Source organism: Panthera pardus, unplaced genomic scaffold (genome assembly GCF_024362965.1).
Source record: "Panthera pardus isolate Hobbes unplaced genomic scaffold, ASM2436296v1 HiC_scaffold_15, whole genome shotgun sequence".
NCBI classification, from domain to species: Eukaryota; Metazoa; Chordata; class Mammalia; order Carnivora; family Felidae; genus Panthera; species Panthera pardus.
Window position 1 is genome coordinate 28,017,002 of NW_026526710.1, and position 20,753 is coordinate 28,037,754.

General features: G+C 41.2%; 1 protein-coding gene across 10 annotated transcripts in view; it reads right to left on the reverse strand.

Moving 5' to 3' along the window:
• PIEZO2 (piezo type mechanosensitive ion channel component 2) overlaps nucleotides 1–20,753 on the reverse strand; it is a 468,071-nt gene that overhangs the window by 362,852 nt on the left and 84,466 nt on the right. The gene's annotated exons all lie outside the window — the stretch shown is intronic.

Genomic DNA, 20,753 nt, shown 5'->3' on the forward strand with positions numbered 1-20,753 from the left:
CAATACAATGCTGTGCAATTTGGAAAATTAAGTATAGAGTCCTGTGAGGAACTAATCTGCCTGCTACTCCATCCAATTCTCCAACGGGGTAACATCCGCTCACTGAATGTCTATAGTGCCACTCGGCAAAACCCAGCAATGTCAAAAATGATACCTGGAGCTGAACAGAATTAGTGTCTCTTCACCGATTATAGCCATGTGCCACCTATCTTTCTCCAGATGGCCATTTTATCCAAGGTCCTGGCTGCCGTCTTGTCTCCATGGCATCTAGTTCCTACTACTCATAAAGGCCAAGTGTTCTCTCTAGGAAAGATGCTTTCTTTTAGCAGTGTTTTGGGGGGAGGCAACATGGAGCACCCGGTAACCATCTCTCTCCTGAGAGTTACAAATCGTGTTCTCATTCAGGCCAAGAAGAAACCTCTCCCTGACAAGGCAAGATGCTAAGAAATGTACACCGGAGAGAAGGCTACCGGAAGGACAGACCCTGGGGGGCAGCCTCAACCATCTGTTGTCCCCTCCGATCTCAGGAGGACTCCTATCCTTCACAGGCCAGTCACACAGGGTCAGCATCCCGCACACACATACGCCTCCTGGCCAGGGGCACTGACCATGTGCACTTTGTACGCACAGCCCCCACTGACCCTTGTGGGGCCAAGTGTCAGATAGCCAGTGTGGGAAAAGGAAGTTCTGCTGTTTCACCAATAAAAGCATTCCAACGCTCGCCAGATTGCGAATAAACACCACCCATGATTAGTCAGTGGCTTGTCCACAGAACAATGATAACCTGGACATAGTCCTACCCAGAATGGGTTTGTTAGCAATCTGGAGGGTAGGGACGGAGATGAAACAGACCTCCTGATGGCCTGAGAGGAGGCTGTCAGAAAGTCACCTGTTATGGTCAGCAGGATGTGTGTGTTTGACGAAGGATACACCTGGATGTTATCATACGGCTGTGAGAGATGGGAAGAGGAATGCCGGAAATTAACTGTAACATGGAGGCACTTCAGGGACCCTCATCAGCCTCCTCAGTTGAATGAAATTTATAGTTAAGATATAGAAAAGTCCTTCTTTAGAGTCTTCTTCTGATAACTTTAAGTTTTAGCTTATCAGTAAGCAGGCTCTGACTCTCCAAAAATTATCAAAAAAGTGTTTTGGCATATAAACGGGGCTTTTCTAGATAAATGTTGAATCAGCTAACCATAATCCCAGCCTGATGAAATTTCCAATCTGTTTTGTTGTTAACAGGCTACAAATAAACAGTTGATTGAGTAAATCAACATTTTGCATTGAATTGAAAAGCCAAGTTAACAAATTGCTTACTGTATAAAGCCCATACTGAGTCAAGAGAATGGTGATCTAAAAAAGTAGGGAATATCTCCTTCCTTTTCACACACACAGCGCGCGCACACACACACACGCACACACACACACACACACACACACACACTTATCATTAAGGTCACCAGATTTAGCAAATAAAGATGCAAGGAGTCCAGTTAAATTTGAATTTCAAATAAAAGTGAATAATTTAATTTTGTAGTATTACGTATACATTTCATGTAATTTAGGAAAAATTATACTAAAATGTTGGTGGTTGTTTATCTAAAATTCAAAAGTAACTGGCCATACTGCATTTTACCTAGTAATCATAATGTTTCATATTATGTATGCATGTATGGACTATAGATAATTTGCTTGTTTTTTGGACATTTTTCCTCTGTGTAGGCAAGACAGAAGTTTCAAGAGAAAGAACAAACCTATACATTATGCAAGAACTGAGAATTAAGAAACATTCATGAAATTCATGGGGTGTAAGTACCCATTTTCTGCCTTACTATATTCCTCATAAACAGCTTACTGATACGTTTGAAAATAATACCATTGTTAGTGAAAATGGTCTCATCAACACACTAGTCCTGACATTATCTTTTCACACATATTAGATCCACAAATGGGGATTGAAATATTAGAAGAAAAATTACACACACACACACACACACACACACACACACACACACAGAGGCAAATTAACCTGAACCTATTCCTCATTTGTAAAGTGGCAAGATAATAATACCAATCTTTTAGGATATTGTTGTGAATGTTATAGAAATTTAAAAAGTAAAAAAAAAATCTTTGTGAAATGTAAAAACAAATATTATTAAATTAATGGAGAATTTAAACATTGAAAATTTTGAAATTGCAAGCTTCTTTCACATCCCTCCTCTACACCCCATCTTGTAAGGATAACACATATCTCACATAGTGCCACACTCCCAGAGATAGATCTATGTCTCAAGTTTAAAATTCCAGGCCTTTAAGAAAAAAAAAAATTCAGAAAAGACACAGTTAATTGCAAACCAGAGAACTCCTCAACAAACAGGAAGTTGTAACAACTTCATAGAGGCTTTCCTCAGCCACACTATTTTCCAAGCTGTCATAGCATAACTCACCTTAAAGAAAATTCTAACTGCAACGTTTTAAGAAATCCGTTTCAAACAATATGATAGTTCTACTCTCCTACTTGAAGCTCTGTATCACTATAACCCTAACCTTCACATTCTAGTGTAAACGTATACAATTAATTCTTGTTATTTGAGGCAGCTGCATTCCATAATGCCGCCATGAACACTGAATTGCAGAATACTGAACCATTGCTCCCAGGGGAAAAATAGGGTTAGGTTCCTGGTTACAATATTTTCATCAACCAATCAATATATAACCTTGTTTTATGTGTGTGCCTGTTTAAAGACACATTATTCAATATATAGGGTTGATTCATTAACATCAAACTCATGGCCAACAGCACTATGACTCATGCCGAAATAAAACTTTCCTGATAAATGTACTTTCTCCATAGGGCACCTCACATCCTTCTTGTACTTAGGAACACTAGGCAGCACTTTAGCACTATGCCAGGGGGCCATTTTATTTTTCAGTTTTTAATTTTATTTTAATCCAAGTTAGCTAACATGCAGTGTAATAATGATTTCAGGAGTAGAACTTAGTGACTCATCCCTTACGTATAACACCCAGTGCTCAAAACAAGTGCCCTCATTAATGCCCCATTTAGCCCATCTCCCACCCAACACTCCTCCAGTAACCCTCAGTTTGTTCTCTGTTTAAGAGTCTCTTCTGGTTTGTGCAGGGGCGAGGGGAGCATTTTAAACAGCAAAATCACCAACAAAAAGGACAAAATGTGGAAAATGGGGCACTAAATAGACTGCAAAAAGGACACTCGTTTACCAAATGGGAGCTAAAGTAGGAAGAGTTTCACCTTGTTCTTCCCCAACTGGAAACACTCATGGTGGGTGACTCCAAGTTTCTGCCACTCTGCACACGTCCACGAATGACCATGAAAGCACTACGAGCATCATTCTGGCATTACAAATAAATTTTAGCAGGTAGGTGAATTCACAAACACAGAATCTTCGAGTGATAAGAATCTCTAGACTCTAGAACATTTTCTAAATAAAAAACTTACCCTTGAGGATCACTAACTAGACAGTAAAGTTCTGGATTACAGGGCTATGGTTTATATTGCTTATGGTTGTATTACTCGTTCTTAACATACGATTTTCAAAAAGCAACTACCTCAATAATATTTGTCAGATAAAATCAATCGATCAACCAACACTACAATCTTGCCCTGCCATTCAATATAGTTCTATCTTCCTATAATAGATCGTCCCATGAATAAATGGAGGGGATTGTTCACTCAGATTGTGTTAGGATGTTACAAAGTATAAGAAAAAATCGGCAAAACCCTGGACCACAAATATTTTTAAACTTCCCAGGTAACCATTCCCCAATCCCCTCCCTCCTTCCAACGAACTGGTACTCAAACAAAAAAGCCAAGCATAGCTTTCAGAAGCCGAGTGTCCTTATTACCTGCTGCATGTGCGCGAGAGTATAAAAAGCCTTTGTAAAAGCCCTAGCTGCTGAATATTTGATGAGCAACATATGGCTGAACGATAGAACCAGCGCCTGTTATACAAAGACAGATGCAGCCCAGTCAGCACCTTGTCACTGTTTTCAGCTCACTCAGATGGACAAGTGTTTGCTAAACCCTTGTTTTTATGAAAAAGTAGCCTTCAAAGCCTGCGTCTTTGATCATACCTCTCTAATAACCTGGGCGTTGAATGAACATGGCAGTAAATAGATAATTAATCCTCACCTATTGCACAGTCTGCTGGCAGGCAACTGTGGACCAAAGAAAGGGTGCCAGGTGGTAACAGATCACACCATCCAGAAGACCCTCATCCTGCAACTTTGTTGCCCATTACTCACCTCTGCAAGGACCTTGCCTTACCATTGGCCACTCTCTGTGCTCATTCTGGCTCTGCTGCTCTTAACAACCTGACCGCTTACTAACTCTCAGTATGTTATAGAGCAGTGATGGATCATATCAACCCTTTAGTTCTGTGACCTGCACACCGAGGTTGTTCCACGGAGGCAGAGGCAGGAACCTTACAGACTGAGGGCTGCACAATGTCCTGCCATGTCATGGTGTTTCTCAAGAATGCTGAAGAAGTTAGGAGCGAGCATTTATAGGATCGTTTTGAGTGAGATAGGGCTCACCTTCAGGAAAACTGTGCTTTGCTCTAAAATGTGTCTGCGGTGTGCTCTCCTACTTTTTTTCTCATTCTTAGCTCACCCACAGGATTCATTCCTCTGGAAGCAAGTGATTTTGCACTAGACTAGTATTTTGGGGGTCAGCAAAACAGGGGCCAGAATTCAGCCTTTACAAGTCCTCTTGGTCAGAGCCCGTGTGGATCACAGCCTGTATAAGCACTCTGAGATGCCCTGTTTCCCAACCCGTGTCTCCCCACCAGCCCTGCCCCAGGGTCACCTACTCTGTGATGTCTGATTGCCATCCTTGCTCTCAGAGGGAGGGACGGGGGAACCTGGGCAGAGCACTACAGATCCACTCCAAAGAGAGTTAAGGCATTCCCCATGGACCACAGGAGCCCTACCTTGCCGGGTGTCCTTGCATTTTAAAAGAGCAACTTTCACTTTGCAGATGCCATTAAACCCAAAGGAGTGTGATATACAATGAACAAGTTGATCCATGAGGGTGACAATCCTTTGCACCCAATTGTCAAGGGATCCTGTAGCACTGATCATGACGAGCCAGTTGTAGAGAAAAAAAGAAAGAGGCTATCTTAATGATCTGAAACCACTCCAGAATACACGCATGCAATCCTTGATACCTAAATGCCCACGGAGTCTTGGCCTTCAGGTCTGGAGCTCTGGAAAGGGACTGCAGGCCAGCCCAGCCGTTGCCACCTGCAGAGGCAGTATGCCGAGCACCATGTGCCACTTGTCACAGCTTGACAGCTCTGTCTCCAGGCCACCAAAGAGGCTGCTGGTGGCTTTCCCCAAATGTTCCTTACACGCGCATAGTATTGGCAAGTGGAAATGCAGAAAATATATTTAGGAAAAATTAATTTTAAAAAATGGAGACAGTGGAGCATCTGGGTGGCACAGCAGGTTAAGCGTCCTACTTCGGCTCAGGTCATGATCTCGTGGTCCGTGAGTTCGAGCCCCGCATCGGGCTCTGTGCTGACAGCTCAGAGCCTGGAGCCTGCTTCAGATTCTGTCTCCTCTCTCTGCCCCGCCCCTACTCATGCTCTGTCTCTCTCTCTCTCAAAAATAAATAAACATTAATTTTTTTTTAATGGAGAGAGTAAGGATAGGATGGAGGCAGGAAAGAGAGAAGGGAACGAGGGAGAACCAAATGGTAAGCTATAAGATTAAAAGAACCAGTGTTTTCGGTTACTGGCGGCTCTCGTGCCAAGTTGAATGCCTGGCCCACTTCAGACACTCAATAATGCTTATTCAGTGAACAAGCAAAATTAACGCATATTTTGTATCAATATCCTCAGTATATTCTTTCTGCTTAATGCTGAAGAAATACAGTAAAAAGTGGTTTACAGTACAATTGTCCACTTACATTGTCATAAAGCAATTAGACAACATGCAAAATCTCTATGGAGTTATTTTCACTTTGTATTAATTTTATCATATAGTCCAACGAGGGAAATGTCCATGTAGGTAACTGAATTATTTATACTAGACGCTCTCACTCCTTTAATCAATTTACAACTTGTTCATTTCAAGAATTATTCATGAACCTCTGTGTGTTTCTCGGTTTCCTTATCTATAAAATACAGTAATACTAACACCTATCTCATAAGGGAGTTATAAGAATTAAGTGAGTACTGTCTAGAAAACTTGGGAGAGTTTTCTGGCATATAGTAAACTTTTAAAAGTTAAAAGTAAGTTTTTATCTCAAAAGGTTATTTTGTATAAATCTGTGCAAACACAGGTGGGTTAAGAGAAATAGTCACACAGGAGGTAAAGTCCAGACTCCCTAACAAATGAATCAAACAGAAATTAGTCTTGTCCAGTCTTTGAAGTAAACCAACTTCAAAACTGAAAGAAACTGACTCAAAATACATACATAAGCATATTAAATCAGTTGAACATGTTCAAAGGGAAAATAAATTGTAACAGTTAGAGGAGGTATGCTCCCTTTCTCTCTTTCTCTCTCTCTCTCTCTTTTTTTTTTAATTTTTATTTATTTTTGAGACAGAGAGAGAGCATGAGCAGGGGAGGGGCAGAAAGAGAGGGAGACACAGAATCTGAAGCAGGCTCCAGGCTCTGAGCTGTCAGCACAGAGCCCGACGCGGGGCTCGAACTCACGGACTGTGAGATCATGACCTGAGCTGAAGTCGGACGCCTAACCGATTGAGCCACCCAGGCGCCCCATCCCTCTCTTTTCCTTGATGAGTCTGTCTAAAAGTTTATCAATTTTCCTTATCTTTTCAAAGAACCAGCTCTTAGTTTCACTGATATTTTCTACTGGTTTTTTTTTCAGTCTCTATTTCACTTATTTCCTCTCTGAATTTTATTATTTCCTTCCTTCCACTTAGTTTGTGTTTTGTTTGTTCTCCCTTTTCTAGTTTCTTTAGATGGAAGGTTAGATTTGAGATTCTTCTTATTCCCTCAGGTAGGCCTGTATTGTTATAAACTTCCCTCCCAGAACTGTTTCTGCTGCACCCCAAAGATTTTGAACTGTTGTGTGTTTCCATTTACTTTGTCTCAAAGTATTTTTTGACTTCTCCCTTTGACTTCTTCATTGACCACTGGTAGCATTTAGTAGCATATTTTTCAGCCTCCACCTGTTTGTGTTTCTTCCAGATGTTTTTTGTTGGTTCGTTTTTTGTTTTTGTGTAACTGATTTCTGGTTTCATACTGTTGTGGTCAGATAAGATGCTTGACATGATTTCAATCTTTTTTAATCTATGGAGACTTCTTTTAGAGCTTACCATGGGCTCTATCCTGGAGAATGTACCATGTGCAGCTGAGAAGAATGTGTATTCTGCTGCTTGTGTATAGAATGTTCTGTGAGTATCTGTTAAATCCCTCTGGCCTAATGTGTTAAGACTGATGTTGCCTTATCAGTTTTCTGTCTGGTTGATCTTTCCACTGATACAAATGGGTTACTAAAGTCCCCTAGTATTATTGTATTACTATCAACATCTCATGTTATGTCTGATATTAGTTGTTTATATAGTTAGGCACTCCTATGTGGGGTGCATAAATTTTACAAATGTTAGATCCTTTCTTGGATTGACCACTTTATCATTATAGAATGCCCTTCTTCGTTTCTTGCTACTGTCTTTCTTTTAAAGTCTATTTTGTTTGATAGGACTATATTCTCATTTCCACTTCTGTGGAATATCTTTTTCCATCCCTTTATTTTTAGTCTGTGTGCATCTTTAAATCTGAAGTGAGTCTCTTGCAGGCAGCACAAAGACAAGTCTTTTTTTTTTTTTTTACTCAACCACCCCACATCTTTTGATGGGAGCACTGAGTGCATTTACACTTACTACTGATAAAAACAACTGACAGATTTGTACTTATTGCCGTTTTGTTGATCATTTTCTGGTTCTTCTGTAGTTCTTCTCTGTTCCTTTCTTCTTTTCATGCTCTTTTCCCTTGTGATCTGGTGCCTTTCCTTAGGGTTATGTTCGTATTCCTTTTTTCTTTAGTCTTTGTGTATCTATGTATAGAGCAGTCTATTTTAAGTTGATGGTGGCTTAAGTTCAAACACATTATAAAAGCAATTACATTTTTACTCCCACCTCCTATGCTTTGGTTCTCATGTTGTATTTTACATCTCATTATTTTGTGTATCCCTAGACTGGTTATTGAATATATAGATGATTTTACTACTTTTATCTTTGAGCCTTCATACTAGCTGTGTAGGTGGCTAATGTACCACCTTTACTATAAGTTTATCAGGAAAAAATAGAAAGGTCCCGAATAAAATCATAAATGAAAGAGAAGTTACATCTGCTACCATAGAAATACAAAGGATCATAAAAGACTACCACAAACGATTATTTACCAATAAATGGGACAAGCTGGAAGAAATGGATAAATTTATAGAAACATATAACCTAAGACTGAATCAAGAAATAATATAAAATATTAACAGACCAAATACTAGTAATGAAATTGAATCCATAGTCAAAAACCTCCCAACAAATAAAAGTCCTAGACCAGATAGCTTCATAGGCAAATTCTACCGAACATTTAACAAAGAGTTAATAGCTATTCTTCCCAAACTATTCCAAAAAAATTAAGAGAAAGGAATGCTTCCAAACTTCTTCTATGAGGCCAGCAATTCTGTGATATCAAAACCAGAAAAAGACATGACAAAAAAGTAAAATTACAGGCCAATATCCCTGATGAACATGGATGCAAAACAAAATTCTCAACAAGATATTAGCAAACCAATTAGCAAACCACCTTACCAAACAAACAAAAAAGATAAAAATTGTATTATTGTTTCAATAGATAGAGAAAAAGCATTTTATGAAGGTCAACATTACTTATGCTAAAAAAAAACACCTCAACAAAGTGCATATAGAGGGAACACACCTCAGAATAATAAAGGGCATGTATGAAAATCCCACAGCTAACATCATACTCAATGGTGAAAAGCTGAAAGCTTTTCCTCTAAGCTTGGGAACAGGACAAGGGTGTCCACCCTTGCCACTTGTATTCAGCATAGTACTGGAAGTCCTAGCTACAGCAATCAGACAAGAAAAAGAAATAAAAAGCATTCAAATTGAAAACAGTAAAACTGCCACTATTTGCAGAGGACAGGAGACTATATATAGAAAAAAACCTAAAGACTTCACCAGAAAAACCATTCGAACTAATAAATGAACTCAGTAAAGTTACACAATACAAAATTAATATACATTGGGCACCTGGGTGGCTCAGTCGGTTAAGCATCTGACTTTGGCTCAGGTCATGATCTCACAGTTTGGGAGTTTGAGCCCTGTGTCAGGTTCTTTGCTTGTCAGTGCAGAGCCCACTTTGGATCTTCTGTCCCCCCCACCTCTGCTGTGTGCATGCTCTCTCTCTCTCTTTCTCAGAAATAAATATTTTTATTTAAAAAATTAATATGTATTGGGGCTCCTGGGTGGTTCAGTCAGTTAAGCATCTGACTTCAGCTCAGGTCATAATCTTGCAGTTCGTGAGTTCAAACCCCATTTTGGGCTCTGTGCTGACAGCTCAGAGTCTGGAACCTGCTTCAGATCCCGTGTCTCCCTCTCTCTCTCTGCCCCTCCCCTGCTCTGTCTCTGTCTCTGTCCAAAAATAAACATTATTTTTTTTAAAAAAATTAATATACATTAATTCTGCATTTCTATAAACTATCATAAAAAGAAATTTTAAAATCAATCTAATTTACAATTGCATCTAGAAGAATAAAATATGTAGGAATAAATTTAAGCAAGAAGGTGAAAGACCTGTGCTCTGAAAACTATAAGACACTGATGAAAGAAATCGAAGATAAATGGAAAGATACTCCATGCATCATGCTCGCTGACTTTGAACTATACTGCAAAGCTATGGTAATCAAAACTGTATGATAATGGCACAAAACCAGACACAGATCAACATAGAAAGCCCAGAAATAAACCCACACTTATGCAGTCAGTTAATCTTCAATAAAGGAGGAGGGGCGCCTGGGTGGCTCCATCGGTTAAGCGTCCGACGTCACCTCAGGTCATGATCTCACAGTTTGTTGGTTCGAGCCCCGCGTCGGGCTCTTTGCTGATGTTTCAGAGCCTGGAGCCTGCTTCGGATTCTGTGTCTCCCTCTCTCTCTCTGCTCCTCCCCCACTCATGCTCTGTCTCCCTCTCTCCTTCAAAAATAAATAAAAACATTAAAAAAAAAACAAAGGAGGAAAGAATATACACTGGGGAAAAGACAGTCTCATCAATAGATGGTGTTGGGAAAACTGGACGGCTCCATGCAAAAGAATGAAACTGGACTATTTTCTATACCAGACACAGAAATAAACCCGAAATAGATTAAAGGTTTAATTGTAAGACCAGAGAATTAAAATACGAGAAGAAACCATAGGCAGTAATCTCTTGGACATTAGTCTTAACTATATATATATATATATATATATATATATATATATATATATATATATATACATATTTGATCTGTCTCCTCAGGCAAGGGCAACAAAAGCAAAACTGAATAAATGGGACTATATAAAACTAAAAAGCATCTGCACAGCAAAGCAAACCATCAACAAAACAAAAAGGCAACCTATTTAATGGGAGAAGATATTTGCAAATTATGTAACCAATAAGGGGTTAAATCCTTAACACAACTCAGTATCAAAAAATCAAATAATCCAATTTAAAAATGGGCAGAGGACCTGAATAGACATTTCTCCAAAGAGGACCTATAGATGGCACATGAAAAGAGGTTCAATATTCCTAATTATCAGGGAAATGCAAATCAAAGCCACAATGAGATGTCATCTGTTGGTGTGTACATGGAGAAGAGGGAACCCTCGTGCAGAGTTGGTGATATAAATTGGTAAAGTCACTGTGGAAAACAGTATGGAGGTTCCTCAGAAAAATAAGACTAGAACTACCTTATGATCCAGCAATTCCACTTCTAGGTATTTATCCAAAGAAAATGAAAACAATAATTCAAAAAGATAAATGCACCCTATGGGGGCGCCTGGGTGGCTCAGTCGGTTAAATGTCTGACTCTTGATTTCAACACAGGTCATGATCCCATGGTTTGTGAGATCAAGCCCCACATTGGGTTCTGCACTGATAGTATGGAGACTGTTTGAGATTCTCTCTCTCCCTCTCTCTCCCTGCTCCTCCCCACTTGCTCTCTGTCTGTCTCAAAATAAACAAATAAACTTAACAAAATTTTTTTAAATAAGAAAAATAATAATAAATGCACCCTATGGTCACTGTAGCATTATTTAGCCAAGATATGGAAGCAACCTAAGTGTCCACTGATAGATGAATGGATTAAGAAGATATATAGTGGAATATTCCTCAGCCATAAAAAGAATGAAATCTTGCCATTTGTGACAACATGGATGGACCTAGAGGATATCGTGCTGAGTAAAATATGTCAGACATAGAAAAACAAATATGGTATGATTTCACTTATATGTGGAATCCAAAATACGAATGAGAAACAGACTAGAGAAACAGAACAATCTGGTGGTTGCTGGTGGAGGGTAAGGGATAAGCGAAACAGGGGAAGAGGATTGAAAAGTACAAACTACCGCTTATCAGATTAATAAGTCATGGGGATGCAATGTACAGAACGGGAACACAGTTAATAATATTTTAACGATTTTATGTTATGTGGTAACAGATGGTGGCTAGATTGACGTGATCACATCATTATGCATATAAATGTGGAATCACTATGTTGTACACCTGAAACTAATATAGCAACGCATGTCAACTATAATAAAAAAATGTAGGAGAGGAGCTATGATTTCTAAGCTCTTTATCCATCTGTTCAGCATATATGGCATAAGTAGGTGCCCATGTACGTGACACGTGACCCCCACAGGTAGATCTCTTAATACTGTGTCAAGGACCAGTGCCAAGGACTCAACATATGGGGAAACAAGGATGCTGATAATCTCAGGACCTTGCCCAAGACCACACAGTTAAATAAATAGCAGAGCTGGATTTATATCCTGGGGACAGAGAGCCCATACCATTTACCTCAGTCTATCCAATACAGTCTATCCAGTACAAAGCCTGACAGGGTAGGCAATGGTACATGTTTGTCCAATGAATAAACAAAAGAATAGTAATTTGGAGATGAGATCAACAAACTGATACCAATTCAGGTAAACGGCCTTCCTGTAATGACAGGACCTCATCTGAACAACAGCTAAGGCCATATTACAGGCTTGGTATATCAGAGCCAAATAAAGGAAAGCGTTTGGGATTTCTGAAAACCTATCCCCAGTCATAAACCAACATGATCCAATGCTTGCTGGGCTAAGAATTACATGTATTCCTGAAAGTCCTTCTCTGACCGAGCAGTGGTTGCCAAATTTAAAACAAAAGAATGTTACATCTGAACCATCCCGAAAAAGGACCTATAATTAATTCATTCAAAAGTTCGAGAAACAAGCATCTCGTTATTTCTGTTAGCATTCCTCTTGGTGGTGAGCAGATATTAATAGTAAAACACCTAATAATTTACTCAATTAAATATTTTCTTGGGTTTTGCTTTATTATGACATAATAAAACATAGTAATAAGTCTAATGGTATAAAGACTAACAGTGTTTTTAACAAAAACCAGATGCAAGCAGTTTTAAATATCTGCTACTATTTCCTCCCTGACGTCTAAACATGTTTTTACAAGTTAACAGACCTCTTCGCCTCTTCATAGAGGAAAATTGAACATCATTCTTTTCTCAGGGTGCTGTTAGTGATTCTGGTAAGGTGCATCCCGGGTGAGAACCTCAGAATAAGGCCCTTTTGATGATTATTTTACACACGTACACACACACACACACACACACACACACACACACACAGTCTCCGTATGATTAGTACAATTTCCACCTAAAGCAGGACCCCTGTTCAGAGCTGGATAGATGAAAATATCTTTTTCTCCCCCGTCATTTTAAAATTAACTTTGGCAATCCTTTACAAAAGTTAACTTGGCCTGCTAACCACTGTCACCAAAGTTCAGTGAAGCCTCATCTCCTTTACTACCCTCTCTAATTCTATCCCCCTTCCAAATGTTGAAAGACATCCCAACAACGAGGAAAAAAAATACGTTCTTTGTAACTTACACATGTAAATGCAAGCAAATATACCAGGGGACCTGTTACCTTATTCAAAATAACAAAGCAAAGTTTATTTTAAAAAAAAACAAGATATTTCAGGGACTCACTCCTTTGATCACAGGGAAGATAAAAATCTCCTCCACAAACCACGTATTGAAAAATATTTGAAGGCAAAGCCCGAAAGGGTTGGCAGCATGTGGTTCTGTTTTTCCTCTGGCAATCTGGCCTTGGCACAGGACTGGACCCACTACCTGTGCTTCCCCTACTGCAGGAGGAGCTAGCCATCATAAATGAAGACAGAAAACTTAAGAAAGATCCACACAGGCACCCGAGGTCCTTCCCTTGCCTCTACCACTGGGAGTGCTGTTCTCACCTCCTACAGGGTTGCCCAATCTTGGCAAACATTTGGGAAGAAGGCTCTCAGAATGAGTATGGGTCTTCAAACAAGAAGACAACTTTGGCATTAGAGAGAATTATACACCTTAGACAACAATTATCTCCGTATGTCTTAGTGTGTGTGTGTGTGTGTGAGTGTGTGTGTGTGTGTGTGTGTGTGTGTGTGTGTGTATGTGGGGGGGGGGGGCTGGAGAATTCTTAATCATGGAGCTCCCAAAAAGGAAGTGACTATATGAACTGAATAACACTATTAAGATAAGAGCCTTTTATCCAGCAGCCCAAGAGAACACCTACTGGCAGGACCAAGCAAGCAGACAGAAGCAATTTCCAGCGAACAGCAAATTCACACTGTAGCCAGATGTATGCTTCTAATGTCAGAACTATTATTTATCCAGAGTAAATGAAAAGATGTAAAACTTTTTATTAAAACCAACTGAAAGACGCCCCGGACCCGGAGCATTTACACAGTCAAGACCCAAGAATTTATGACCAGGTACGTGCAAGGACTCACTCTATCACAGTTTTGTGGGGAAGGACCCATGGAAAGGCTTGATGAGGTGGGGTGGCAGAAGGAGAACAGGCATCTAAGTCTCACAAATGTAGCCTCCCCACCAATTCCTTAATAAGAGGAGACAACAGTAATATGAGAACCTCACTATGGACTATTCCTAGCTTGTTAAGTGGATTTATAATCCGGTTCACAATAAATGTGGGTTTTTCTTTTCATTCCAGAATGGAGGTTCTCCCTTTTCAATAAATCATTTTTCTCTCTTCTTATCAAATGAGTTACTACATAGGGAGTGCTTACAATAGACCCTGTGACATACAGTTGGCTACCTTTACTGTTATTAACATCCTCCCTCCAAGGACATCTCCAGATATGACATCTAACTCTCTGGTCTGGGTCGAGAAGGCACTGCCTACTATTGTAGTCGAGATTCCAGGGTAAATCTAGTTAATCGCTACTTCCTTCAGGATGCTGCCTTTTTGTCTGGGTATCTCATTTGATAACAATATCCTACATGTAATATATTCTTATATCCACATATATTCATCATGGAAAGATGTTCCGTGTGTATTTGTCCTTTGTGTGCAGCAACAATGGTGTTCTTATTCAAATAAACTTTATGTTTTTGATGCCTTTTGAGAGAAAAAGAGAGTGCAGAGGGAGAGGGAGAGAGAGAATCCCAAGCAGGCTCCACACTCAGCTCAAGCCTGACACGGGGCTCAATCTCAGGATCGTGAGATCGTGACCTGAGTCGAAATCAAGAGTTGGACGCTTAACCGACTGAGCCACTCAGGCGCCCCACATTCAAATAAACTTTAAACACCCTCATTTATAATGAGGAGAGACCTGAAGATATTTTGTTTATACTAAATATTCTGGGTTTTATCTCTTTTTTAAATTTATTTTCAATGTTTATTATTTTTGAGAGAGAGACAGAGACAGAGAGCAAGCAGGGAAGGGGCAGAGAGAGAGGGAGACATGGAATCCGAAGCAGGCTGCAGGCCCTGAGCTGTCGGCACAGAGCCCGATGCAGGGCTCAAACTCATGAATCTGAGCTGAGGTCAGAAGCTCAACTGACTGAGCCACCCAGGCACCCAAGGGTTTTATCTCTTTTCTTAAAATTGACAAGACTAATTACATCACCAGCACCCCCCCCCACTGCCCCCCGCCATTGAAGGGACTCCAAATGTTGCATAAATCAGACCCAGCTTACTCCTAAGGCCAACTGCAGGAAAGTAGTGTGAGATGAATTTAGAGAGATGACAGCATCACTGAATAATTATATGGCTTTCTCATTCAATGAGATATATAATATCCATGTGTTTGAGAGGCGAAGAACCCTTTTTTCTTCTTTTTATCCTTCACAAATTCAAACATCGTATTTTGCGAAGGGAAGTCTTTGAATTCATATTTGTTGAAAGAAATAACCCGTCACCGTAAGATATATGTTCTATATAACATAAGGCATAGGTTATCAATCTGAACCAATGCAAATTAAAATATCTCCTTTAAATATACTCAAACTATCTCTCCAGACCTGGAGCCTAGTAATCTATCAGCCAACAAGTATTTATTAAGTGACTAGGTTTCCCTTGTCGCTCGCAAATCCCCAGAGGACCTTGTTCTCTCTCGGGGGCATGAGTCAGAACAACATAGTTGCTAAGAGCACAGCCACCCATAGGGCACCTGTGTGTCCTCAGGCTTATTCTCAACCCACCTGGAATTCAGTCTCCATCTGCAGTACAAGGATTTGGGGTAACAGTTTTTAATAATAGCAGCAGCCACTTCAAAATGTCGTTGTGAGACTTAAACTAGTTCATGCACATAAATAATATGTGCTTAGTAGGCAGTGCTATTGGCTTTCTATTAACAGGTTATTTGACCCAAATACGATTTAGCAAGAAATGTTGGAAAGCACGGGATTCTTAGAGATATTGAGAGAGCACTGGAAAAGTCCCGAGGTAAATATTGATGGTGGTCATCCGGATGAGGCTAGGATTTCTAAAACTCTCTCGCTCTGATGTTCAAAGTAATAGTGTACTTCAAAATAATAATATTATTATTAGCCAATATACACTGAGCATTTACCATGGCCTTCTTCCGCAACTAATATGTTTTATTACTTGTATTCCATTCAAACAAAACACTCTTCCACCATATTGGCTGATGTGGTATACTCCATATGCCACAAGGTATAGGGAATCTGTGTCTGGTTAGAGAAGTTAGTATCTTGGGGCACCTGGTTAAGGAGTTATCAGTTGGTTAAGCCTCCAAATCTTGATTTCGCCTCAGGTCATGACCTCACAGCTCATGGGTTTGAGCTGTATCAGGCTCTGGGCTGGCAGCATGGAGCCTGCTTGGGATTCTCTCTTTCTCCCTCCCTCTCTCTCTTTCTGCCCCTCCCATACTCATGCTTGCTCTCTCTCTCTCTCTCTCTCTCAAAAATAAATACATAAACTTAAAACTTAGTATCTCCTCGACTTCAAATGTATGAGCCACTTGAAGCTAATTATATATTAGTGTTTAATGGAGTGCAGTCTCAATCCCAATGCAAAGCACACCGTTAGGGAAACAGCAGAAAAAGATTTCTTTTCCTTCCTACAGTATTATATGCTTAAATAAAATGCCTATAAGAGCATAAAACATCTTGATTTACTAAATTACTCATGATCTTCTGACCCCAATTAAGTCTGAAATAGCAAAATCCCATGGCCCATTGTACCCTAAGCTTCTGTCTCCGAGGGATGAAAATAGACAATAAACTGTTCTATGATGTTTGCTATTATGGAGACTGAGGTAAGCATAAGACCATAGCTATGTTTATAAATGCTTCTAAAATGAGAAAGTGTGAGTATAAATTCACTCATTCATTCATTCCATAAATATTTACTGACTGCCTTACTATACACCAGACATTGTTTCTGTGACCTGGAAATACAGGGTAATAAACAAAACAGCAAAATCCTTCCCATCTTGAAGTTTACATGTCAGAAGGGAAAGAGACTCAGATAATAAATGCATTAAAATGGGACTCTGGCTCAGTTTCAGAGGAAACCCTAAAAGAGCTGAGGAACCAAGCCTCCCTCACTTTCCAATGAATGCTATGGCAAAGGACATATGTTCTCAACCCGTGGTTCCTTCCCCCGAAGAGGATATGAAACAGAATGGTGGAGAAGCCGAGAGAATTAACTATCTTAGAAAGATTTTCAAGCCTAGTGAGAGTGGCTTCCCAGAGACACCCCTGTGAGCTCCAGGGCCTGGAGCAGCTCTGAAATATGACTTGCCTGGGAAATCCGAAGGGCAAGAAGAGGGGTGAGGGTCTTGTTGAGTTAAGTAATTGCACGCTGACCTATGGCAGATGAAAGGTGCCTGTTCTCCATGGCCTGAGTGTGCACACCCGTGTGTGTGTGTATGAGAGAGAGAGAGAGAGAGAGAGAGAGAGAGAGAGAGAGAGAGAGAGAGAGAGAAAGCGAGAGAGGGGGGAATTGGAGGGGAGAGAGAGCTCCCTTCAGACATCAACTCCCAGGGAGAAATTCCAAGGCCTCCTGACAGCTGGGAAATGGGGTGCCTAGTCCTCAGAGGCAATTCCAAACTTACACCTCAGCTTCCTGCACATGGCAGTTTAGGAGGGATTCTGACAGGAGGAAGCACCTCCAGCTCAAGTCCATCTGGATGGAGCGGTGGAAAAATCACTTTTAAGTAACTAGGGATGTTTTGTCTGGTAGAAAACAGACTGAAGGGAAAGATCCCCTCCACCACCCCTCCTGACAGTTGAAAAGCTATGGGTAGTTCACTGACCACGAACATGGAACTGTCTCATTTGCCTCACATGACTCTTATTAGTAAGAGTGCCAGGCATGCCTGTCCACACAGATCGGTCCCCTGACTGCCTCCTGTGGTTCTAGTGACACTCAGGTGGCTCTTGTGTCCCAGTTCTACTCATGACACCCCTGACTCCCCCCACTGTAGTCTAATCCAGTCCCATCACAATATTGCAATAATGTAATTATATAATCTTCTAATGACTATAGTCCTCCAGCCTCTGTTAGCTCTTTTTTTTTTAAGTTTATTTATTTATTTTGAGAGACAGAGAGAGAGAACGAGCAAGCATGAGCAGGGGAGGGCAGAGAGAGGGAGAGAGAGAATCCCAAGCAAGCTCCAAGCAGTCAGTGCAAAGACCGATGTGGGCTCAAACTCATGAACCACGAGATCATGACCTGAGCCGAACTCAAGAGTCAGACGCTTAACCCACCGAGCCACCCAGACACCCCTGTTGACTCTTTTTTTTTTTTTTACAGTTTTTTAAGTTTATTTATTTGAGAGAGACAGAGACAGTGTGAGCAGGGGAGGGGCAGAGAGAGGGGGAGAGAATCCCAAGCAGGCTCCGCACCGTCAGCACAGAGCCTGATGCCCAATGCGGGGCTCAAACCCACGAAATCGTGAGGCCAGGAACTAAGCCACAGAAACACCCTCCAAGCTGCAACCCTGAAACTCTCCACCTGCTTGTCCCTCTATGGATACACTTAGAGGAAACATAATCACACAAGAGTGAAAGAAATCCAACAGACCAAATGCAGGGCACGGGGTCACACGGTAACTTTTACACATCAGCACCATGCTTCCAGTCTAGGGGGTCCACGTCATTACGTGGTCCCTGCAATGTGCACAGACGCCTTTGGCTCCAGGGGCAATCCAAACTCACTTGTGGCTTCAGGCAGACAGTCTGCGAGCAGGCAACACAGAGGCTGCTGACAGTTCTTTCGGTTTGACAACGTGCTCTCCTACTGATTCATGAGAAACGTAGGTGAACGCGAATTTGGAGGTCCGAGCATGTCGGAGCCTGACTCTTCCTGAAAAGCCACACTGTGGTCACTCTGCCAGACCCACCACTGCTTGTGTCTATGCCACGTCAGCTTGCAGGTCCCGGACCACGCACCGCCAGAAATGCCCAGTGTGGGTATCTCCAAACACAGACTTTAGAAATGTCTGGATTGTGAGCCCTGCACATTCAGAAAAAAATATGTGGGGTATCCTCGCCTAGAGACCCTCTGTGTCTCCATAAACAAACAAGCAAACAAATCAATAAGTGAGGTTACTGTATCTGAATATCAGTCCTGTGTCTTAGCTCCTTGGTCCTGAAGTGCAGGAAAGAGGAAAGTACTCACAACAGTGCTTCCCTATACTAACTGCACAGATGCCTGTGGGTTTCCGTTTCAAGCCCAGTGCCTCCCTCTCTCCCATTAGGAGCAGCACCAGCAGACGTGCGTGCTGATCATGCTTTGCCTGGGCACTGACCTTGCAACATTTTGTGAATTCGGGATATTTCTTTACATAGAGAAGAACGGCTTTTTGCTTTTGATTTCATGCTTCACCTCCTGACAGTGTCAGTCCCTGGTGCACCAGGTAGAAACATTGGGCCGATTGTCCCGCACTTCTGAAATAGTCGCACGACCACCCCTGCAGAGACTGAGGCAACTCGACAGAAAGCAGGGCTGGTTAGTTGGGAAGAAGGTGTATGAAGGGAGAAAATTCCAGTTACCTGATTTTCAGGTAAAACCATAAGGAGATATCTTGATATAAAAGTAACAGATCATTTAATTGAATATATACAGGTACTCCTTTTTTATTTCTTTTAATGTTTATTTATTTTTGAGAGACAGAGAGAGAGACAGGTACGAGCGGGGAAGGGCAGAGAGAGAGCGAGACACAGAATCAGAAGCAGGCTCCAGGCTCCGAGCTGTCAGCACAGAGCCCGACGCAGGGCTCGAACTCACAGACCGTGAGATCATGACCTGACCCGAAGTCAGACGCTTAACGGACTGAGCCAGCCAGGTGCCCCCAGGTACTCATTTTTAAAGCACTTGTTTCTGAATGTGTATGATACCCCCCCTTTTTTTTTAAACATGAGCTCCAGGCCAAGCCATGAAATACAAGTTGCCCGTATGTTATAACCTTGGTTCTGAGGCCAGAAATTACTCTGTTTCAATGTCTTCGTTTATGTTAAACTGTAGGAATGAGGCAAGAGTGGGTGTGGTCCCCTGAACAAGGGATCTTGAGGTTTGATAAGGATTATGCTTGCACTCACTTTTCTCCAGCTCTTCGTCACTTGTTGTAGTAAGGATTTAAGTGACTTCGAAGAGCCCTTACTTAGGGGGGCACCTGAGTGGCTCAGTCGGTTAAGCATCTGACTCTTGATTTCAGTTTAGGTCATGATCTCACGGTTCGTCAGTTCGAGCCCCACATTGGGCTCTGGGCTGTCAGTGAGAGATTCTCTTTCTCTCTCTCTCTCTCTCTCTCTTTGCCCCTCTCCCACTCTCATGTGCTCTCTGTCTCAAAATAAATAAATCAACTTAAAAAAAAAAAAACCAAGAGTGGTTACTCAGGTTCTCCCTCAGGCAGGAAAGTCAACACGGCGTCTGCAGTCCTCACTATTCAGATGAAGAATCATAATATGCATTATAAATGCAATAGTTCAGGAAAGACAGAGCCATTATTTGCTGTTCTGCATACACCAAGTCGTCACCTCTTTTCCTGAAGACTCACCACAAGTTGATAAGTTGGTGGCAGTGACCAATGGCCCTTCCCGCACCACCCTGTTGGTTGGGCCAAACACAACTTCCTTTTTCTTCCATGTTAATATACAGCCATCTCACCTGAGACACTGGGCACAGTC